Below are 9290 nucleotides of genomic sequence, written 5' to 3' on the forward strand. Positions count from 1 at the left end.
TATATAGCACATTTCATGTACAAAATAATTCAAAGTGCTTTACATAAAATAAAAGCATTACAGCGGGAAGTGGAAGAAGCATTAAACATGCATAAAAGAATTTAAAGAGAATTAAAATGATTTAAAAATAAGCAACAGTCTAGATAAATTAAAAGATACCGTGCAGATTTCATGCATAGACACATGAGAAAAGAAATGTTTTTAACCTGGATTTAAAAATGTCTACATTTGGTGAAAGTTTAATCTCCACTGGCAGTTTGTTCCACTTGTTTGCAACATAACAGCTAAATGCTGCTTCTCCCTGTTTAGTCTGGACTCTGGACTGGACTAGCTGACCTGAGTCCTTGAATCTAAGAGCTCTGCTAGGTTTATAATCTCTGAACATGTCACAGATGTATTTTGGGCCTAAACCATTCTGGGATTTGTACCCCATTTCTCACCTGGTCAGTTGGAATAGGTTCAACAAGTCCTAGAAAATGGATGGATGGATACTGTTATGATATATATATAGTGTCAAACCCATTTTAAAGATGGCATTTTGGAGGTGGACCTGATGATGTGTTAGCATTTTTTCACATGCACCTCAAATGACTCCTTGAAACTGATTACTTTAGAAGCATTGATATAAGTCATAATACCTATTTGAACCTGCTTTTTTTTCATAGGAGCTTAGAGTTATAAGTGTTCTGTAAAATTTCTATTACCAGACCAACTAATTAATCTTTTTAAATAAATGTTTTTTTAAAGTTGCTGTTTTTCTTCACCAAATATCTATGGCAACATTAGAAACATGGATAGGCTTGTGCCCATCAAGCCACAATTTTTGTATTTTTCTCTTCCATGAGTCTGCTTTACATCCATCCATTTTCTATACCCGCTTAATCCATCAGGCAGGTTCCGGGGGGGCTGGAGCCTATCCCAGCGGTCATCGGGCAAGAGGCGAAGTAAACCCTGGACAAGTCGCCAGTCCATCACAGGGCCACACAGAGACAAACAACCACACACAAGCATTCCTAAGGACAAATTTAGACTCACCAATTAACATAACGTGCATGTTTTTGGACGGTGTGAGGAAGCCTGGAGTACCTGGAGAGAACCCATGCATACACGGGGAGAAGATGCAAACTCCACACAGAAAGGCCCCAGATGGGGATCGAACCTGGAATTCTCACGCTGTGAGGCGACAGGGCTGTCCAGTAAATGGCTTACTTTCGAAAAACAGCCTATGTTTTTGGAAACACGTTGCCATCTTATCTAAAAAATTTTATGCATTCGTCCCAAGCCATTTTGTCTAAATAAGCAGTCAATCATCATGGAAAGACTTGAGTTTAACCATGCAAATTAATTAGGCTCTAGCTTTATGGCACAGGTTTTAAATCAGCACAGATATCAATGTCAAGAATGAAAGTCATAAGCTCAGTTTATTGCAAACAGGATTTAATTTGTTCATTCATAAATTGACTTCTGATCCTGGGACACTACGCTCTCAATAAAGTGGTGTCTTCCCTTAATTAAGCCAGTATGATGAAAATAAAATACATCAGTATAGATATATATGCAAACTGAAAAACACTGTCTTAAGCCATCCTTATCCAGACAGAATAATTAAAAACACTTCACTCAGACAGTTCTCTATCCCCTTTCTGCTGCTCCTTATCCCCCATTTATTCAAATCTTTCTCAGTGTGCAGACTAACACAATTAGCCTGAGTCCAGAGGGTGGTGGGCTAAGCAGCTGGAAAGATGGAGATAGAGTACAAACTAGAGGACAGGTTTTATCATTCTATTGCAGTTCTGCCTGTTTTTTGAAAGAGAAAAAAGAGAGAAATTACACCATTACCACACCAAGTTAAACTTTTTATGTTCTATATTATATGTTATATTTTCTATATTTCTATGTTATAATGAAGCCTTAAAAATGTGCACATGCCCTTTCAGGTTTCAGCAAATCCTTTATCTGTGTCCATGACAGATTAGGATATCATTTTAGCTGCCACATCTTTTCTTGTATTATCGTTAAATCCTGTTTTTGATCGTGTAAACCCAGCATGCAAAGCTTCATATGAAACAAACTGCAGCTACCAGCAGTAATGAAATGTTTTTCCACAAAATATTTGTACTAAGTTGGAAAGCCTTCAAGCTCATCCACCAAGCCCCAGCCCACTTATACGAAGATATTTTCAGCATTCAAGAAAATCTTCATATGTAAGCCTTCATAATGTTCACAGCTGCCTCTGCTCACTATGACGATGAGCCTCAGGGGACTCACTAGGGAACCAAATTGACTGCAGTTGAGCTAGGGGCTCAGAAACAGTAGTAAAAGGTTGATTTATATAAAAGGATTATTAATATCTACCTGGATATCCATGATTAACTCTCAATTCAAACAAGATCTGCACTAAACAGGCCCACTGTGCAATAGATGCTGCTTCAAAATCAATTCCAAGCTTTAGCTGTGATATTGATGGGACTTCTCCTGGTTACAAGCACGGGTGTATAGCTCCATTTAAAAATATTTTAAAAATGTGCATATATATCTTTATATTTACATTTTGTGAATGATTAGCAGCACACACACTTGTGTTTGCAGTTTTTTTACAGCATTTTTTTGTCAAATACACAGATTCACACTTGAAACGATATAGATATAACCTTCACTCAAATTACGATCCTTAAGACTTCATCTAAAAGAAATATTGACAGTCAAAGAGATGTATAATAGGCATATTATGTAGGCACCTCCATATGATATTGCCTGTTGGAATATTATGCAATGTGCCAGGTCCCACTCAGGTACCCAGTCATTTTTCACTAAAATTTTCAAGTAAGTCAGCCTTCTGAAGACCTTTTTTAAATATATATTTTTAAAATGTGTCATTATTTCTTTTTATCTTATCTTCTTACAACTTCCCATAGTTGTGCACGATGAAAGAACAATCCTTTGGATCAACTTTCTCATTTCATTGGGTTCATGCTGTTCCTGCCACTTTCAGGACTGAATGCAATTGCTAGTTACTAAATTAAGTATTATCTCACTTAATTTGAATGCAGTCAATTTGGCTTCACTTGTGTATATGTAAATCTTGTTTTGATGGCTGTGCTCTTGCTGCAGTCTCAAACAGAATAGACAACGGCTTAAGTTTTTGTTTTTCTGGTTGCGGCCAGAATTCACAGAAGTCCAGAGGCACATGTCAGCGACAAGTAACTATGTCCAATCTCAGCACCAAGTCATAACGTATGTCATTGCTCAGAACTGTCATTAACTCTTTTTGTTTGTACGACAATGAACTAGCCCAGAGTAACGAAAATGTGTGGCCTTTGTGGTTCTTGCTTGAGTGTGGGCTGTGTGCAAAATGTTGGATGACAGTTGGGTGGGAGGCTTGAACTAACAAACTGATTTTGAACACTGACGAACAGCATGTTTCCTTGAAATGGCAGAGACAAATTTTTTAGGGTGTTTTTATTTTTATTTGTCTTATATTATATGCGTTTAGGATTTACAATCGGAAGTTTTAAGTCTTATGGCTAACTTGACACATGTCCAGTGCTACACCGCAGTCGAAAGGGTAGACTGTTGAGCTCCCATACAATCAACACATTTGACAGCATTGGTCCCCAATTCTTCCCCAAATGTTCAATGTAACATTTGTATTTATTAACTTATACAGGAGTGCAGATAAATCAACATTAACAAAAGTAAACATGAAACCTCTGATTTTACAGTTCTGTGTCACCTGCAGACATGTTCACGAGTAATTTTTTCCAAGTCAAGTCTCAAGTCTTTTTGTTCAAGTCCAAGTCAAGTCTCAAGACTCAAATGACTGAAATGAACGTTCTATGATTAGACACCTGCAATTCGTTCTAGATAAGACTGCATTGCTGTATGTTAAGGACTGAAAGCATCATGCATGCCGTGCTGCAGCGGCACGTGTCAATGACATCATCAAACTAGATGCACGTGTACAAAGCCCCCTATAAGCCCCCCAATAGCCCCCAATAGCAACAACACGACAGCTTTGAACTAACATTGCAATAGTACGCGTTCATTCATTCATTCGTCTTAAAGTATTGGTAAAATAAAGACAGATAATGCATTATTTAGAGGCTGTATTGTCTCTGCCCTGTTCACTCCTGTTACATGGATATAGATAGATCTCGAGTGATCTAAATAGCGTCCAAAGAACGCCAACTTTCACCAAACTGTTATCAGTGAGCAGATGAACTTTAATGCCAGTACATACTCACTAATTGATTTAACATAGACTGCTTCATTTTGACAACATGGGTTTTTTTCTTCACATATTTTTGAGAGTTAAACACACCTCCCACAAAAGGGAAGGAAGAAAAAAGAAAAAGTACTGGACAGCATCCGTGGTTGCTGAACTGCAATGGTGTTCAGCAGAAGGAGAGCTGTCTTGTTAAGGAGCTGCATTTCTTCGTGGGATGTTACAGAGAAGAGATGCCTTGAAAACATTGTAAAAGTGGCTGAAATTGAGGAAAGGTTTGTTACTGTGACAAAGCATTGAATAAAGAGGTTATTTGAATGCATCATTAATCATGAAAAAAGGAAACACTGCGTTGGTTCATTAGTAATTCACAAGTTGGTTAAAAAAAACGTTTTGTGTGTGTGTGCGTGCCAAAAAAATAGTTAAAAATATTGATTGCGTCCTTTATTTCATCTACGTTTATCCAGTTTCTATAGTTGAATACTGTACATAGACTTCCATCTCCTTCTGCAGTGGAGATTTACGTCCTCGAGTACAGATGAATAGTACAGCCCCTGATAAAAAAAAATGATGTAACGTAAAGAAAAAAAAAGTCCAATTTGGTACATAGTCATTTTTGTTGCACTTCTTCTGACTTTTCTGACAGCTCTGGATTCTTTAAGAAGTTCTTGAAGAAAAAAACAATATTTTTCATCCATCAAGTTCCAACTTTCTTGTACAGCAGTTGACTGATAAGCTTTTCAGCATGGAGTCTTGTCATGGATCATTTTTGCTCCGTGGCAAGAGGCATTATTATCTTGAAAAATGAGATCAGCATCACCAAACTCCACTTACAATAAATGGAATTGAAAGAAATTCAATCTATTAAAGAATATGACATTAAAAAAAAAGTGTCCAAAATTTCAGTGTCCACCAGTGCATTTACTGTAATAGTAATGACTATCATATGCTCTGGTCCTTTACCTGACCTCAACCCCAAATTATCAACTTTTGTGGAGATATGTTTTGTTTTCTTCTGTGAAACATCTTTATATGTTTCACTGTATTTTGTCTGGTCCAGGGGTTAACCAGATAGGAATTTAAAAGAGACTCTCCCTCTTTCCTCACTCCCAAGAAAGACCAATGCCACATCAGTTTCTGGTGCCCCCTGTTAGAAGTTTTATGAAACAAAGGATAGATTAGTAGTCAGTGTGAACATGGGTGAGATCTTATCTAACTTAACTGTCTGAGCATAAACAGGAGAAATGTATTACCCAAAAAAAATGGCTTTGCACTCCCATAGTTTTCCAGACTGCTTTCTTTTGAAAAAAACATATTCAGATAACAAATTATTCTAAATGTACCTCAACCAATAGTGGCCTCGGCTTAGCATTGCACGACATGTCATGGTTCAGCTTGGTATTGCCTGTTTGGGAGCCCAGAAGGTGGAACCAAGCACTGGCACCTACATGAGCCAATTTAAAGTGAGTGAGGTAAGTGTTTAGTCAAATCACCAGCCAACACCTGGAAAACACATCCGCAAAAGCATGCATACACACACCCACCCCAACATGGCAGGGTTGCCCCAGTATCAACCATCTAGCCTTCTTTGGATTATTACAATGACCATTCCAGTTCCCATTGACCCAATTGCTCATTTGAAATATACATAATTTATCCCTCGTCTCCTCTGAGATTTTCCGTGCGTCATCACCTCGTTGTTTCCATCTGCATGTCATATCTTTATTACCTCTTGAATTAAATTGAGCAATTTTATGCCACAAACATTCTTAAAACTCAAAGCTAAGAGCAGTTGTCTCGTTATGGTAAGTAGAAAACTCACTGATAAGGAAAGTACTGCATCTTTGAAGACATCACATCATTACAACAGCTTAATTTATAATGATCTATATCAGTGAGCAGTAAATATTCCACAAATGTGAACATAAATTCAAAGAGGACTCTTTATTTAATAAATCATTGACACATCTTTCATGTTAATTGTAGTGTACTTTCTAAAGAGAAACAAGCAGAAGGCAAGTAAACACACAAAGCCAAAATGGTAAAGCAGCCTCATGCCTGGATACCATGTGCCAATAATACATGTGTGTGTGTGTGTGTCACACAAGTCTCTTTCAAGAAGCACCAGGTAGCAGTGGAACAGCACAGCAGAAGGGAAAACTATCATTTTTGTAGGCTCATGCTTTGTACCACTGTATGTGCAAACCTGTAGATGTATCAAAGGCAGATGAGAAAGAGTAAAGTATGGAGACTAGTGGACAGACTTCAGTCCAACTGAAGTTATAAATTGTACTTCACTTTAATGTTTAAAAATTCTATCTAACTAATTTGTTAAAGAAATCCATTATTTTATAATAACTTATTATAATCAAGAGGGAATTACTGAGTTTGTAGGTAAAGATATGATAATGAGTGCTTTTGCTTAGAATAGTAAGAACCATATCAGCATTTCACTCGCAAGAAACTTCTCAGTAACCTGAACAAGCCTTGTTTGTAGTTGAATCCGAAATGTCATGGTCCCACTCTGGATTCACTGTAGATAATATTCCCTCAATGACAGTATCGCTGAGGGGAAATGGCATCCCTGATAGTATCAGATAGTTTAGATTGAGATAATATCCCCTCAGTGTAGGCAACATCAGCTGATAGCATCCCGGCAAGGTTTTTAAGAAGATATTATCGCTCCATGTAGGCAAGATCAGCTGCTTATGATCTTTACTGTCAAACTGGGGTCACAAAGAGACAGGGCACACACTTTCATGTGGTTATTGTACTATTTGAGTTTGCAAGTGGCTTGGAGTACAGAGGTGATTGACGTATTTTCAGATTGAGCATAACAGCTGTTCTCCGCAGAGCTCACGTCTGGTCAGAGGAGAATAAATAAGCCACATGTAATTTCCTATTCTCTGTTTATGAACTATGCACTTTGATTGGTAATTAAGGCACATGATACATGATCCATTCATACAAATTTGACAAACTGATAAACAAAAATGAAGTACTGCAAAACTTGAAAAGTGCAATCAGGAAACCAGAAACCTGAAAATATCAAGTATATTGGATTCCACCTTCATTGTCACAGTGATGTGAGTTTGCTGGCTGCATGCTCCTAATCTCATAAAAGTGTTTTTTTTTATTTATACTGGTTTTCATCTTTTTACTGGAGAATGTACGGTAGGAATGTGCATTAGACATGCATGTTTTTTTCAGTGTATACCAAAATCTGAAAAAAGAGACCACATGATTTAAATAAAAAAACTTGTGGAAGACCTTTTTAATGAGAATTTTAAACAAAAATGAATATTTAGAGAGCATTCTGTATTTTCACGTACAATATGTCTCATAGGCTTCCAATGGACTATTAAAAAAAACAGCCAACATACCATGATCCATCTGTGTGTCTGCCTGATCATTCCCACATATACTGTACAAGCTGTGTGTTTATCTGTTCAGATAAAACAGAAGGTGTCAGTGTTCTGCCGTTGCCCTGAGCCTTACCATTCTTTATTTATCTTTTACCTCTGCAGGGTCCTTTGACAAAGAGCTGATTGCTTGTTAATTTTTCAGTTCAGTTCTGTTCATGATTACAGAACTTAGGCTACTTATCAAAACAGATATCTTTCTTATTCTCTGATGAGTGTCTCAGTTTTGTATTTGGCAAAAAATGTGTCGTCATTACCGTTGTTTTTCCATGTAATGCCTATGAAGTTTTAGTGCAAATGATGTCTCAATATGTAAATGACTAAGTGGGGGTAAGTCTGCTTCTATTCATGGATAAAAATGGGAGTGAAGACATCTGTGAACATGTGTATAGTTTATAGATGATTTACATGTATATACGAAAACCATACATACCTACATTTTTAGAAATCTGGGGAAAAGAATGCCTATTCATTTCTACCTTGTGCATACACATAGTTTTAGTCAGGAAACACACTCATCAGGTCGGTGAAAGTTTGTAGGGACTATGAGTTACGACAACCATGTGAAGGTCTAAAACCATGAAAATGGGGAGGGAAAAGACCACAAAAGTGAAATATATTGTAGTTGTAGCTCACAATCACTGTCCTGTCCCCATGTTTATTTACCTTTACAAAAATTGTATAGCTGGAGCCACTGGAGTAAAATAGTTCATAAAACTGATAGATTTCACAAACCTATCAAACCCAGACACACACACTGCCTAACAGAAGAATGTAAGAACACAGGAAGGAATGACTTCCTGTGGCGCTCTGTGGGGAATTTTTTGTGGAATCAGTCTTCTACTAAAAGTGCTCCTGTGTTTAACCAGTGTGTTGTGGAGTGGGTGGGAGACATCGTCCAAGACGTTGTGCAGCTTCGACAGCATCCTCCTCTCTGACACTGCCATCACAGAGTTCAGCTCCACTCCCACCATGTCACTGGCCTTGTGGATCATCTGCCCTCAGCCTGCTGCCCCAGCATGCAACAGCAAAGAGGATCGCACTAGCCACTACAGAATCACAAAAGATTGTGAGCATAGTCCGGCAGATGTTGAAGGACCTCAGGTGCCTCAGAAAAAAGAGACGACTCTGGCCCTTCCTGGAGAGGGAGTTAGTGTTCTTTGCCCAGTTCAGTTTATTGTCAATGTGTACTGCCAGCCCCTATAGGCTCTGGGACCCTGAGCACTCGCCCACTTTGCCCAAACGGTAGTCTGTCTATGCTCCCAGGTATTTGTAGTCCTGTACAATGTCCACAAATGAAAACTAATGCAATTCAATTATGATGTCAGTAGTTGTATCTAGTTGGGATGTACAAAAAAACCCCAGTGTTTTACTTTTCTCTTAAGGATGAAATTTAATGTCATAAAATTACACACGCGCATCGACAATGATTGCAGTATAAATGCAGATAAACACTGAGAACAAATAGCAGGGCCAATGGAGAGATGATAACTTTAACATAGAAATAGGAATCTAATAACACACCATCAGAAGAAACGATTAACCGCTTCATGGGTGGACATTTTTTTTCCTCAGCCTGGTGTGGAACTTCATTAAACTACAGTCCAGGAGATAGTCTGATTCAGCTCCAGACAGATCAGAAC

Source organism: Leuresthes tenuis, unplaced genomic scaffold (assembly GCF_036924035.1).
Source record: "Leuresthes tenuis unplaced genomic scaffold, fLeuTen1.0.hap1 SCAF_9, whole genome shotgun sequence".
In the NCBI taxonomy this organism is placed as follows: domain Eukaryota; kingdom Metazoa; phylum Chordata; class Actinopteri; order Atheriniformes; family Atherinopsidae; genus Leuresthes; species Leuresthes tenuis.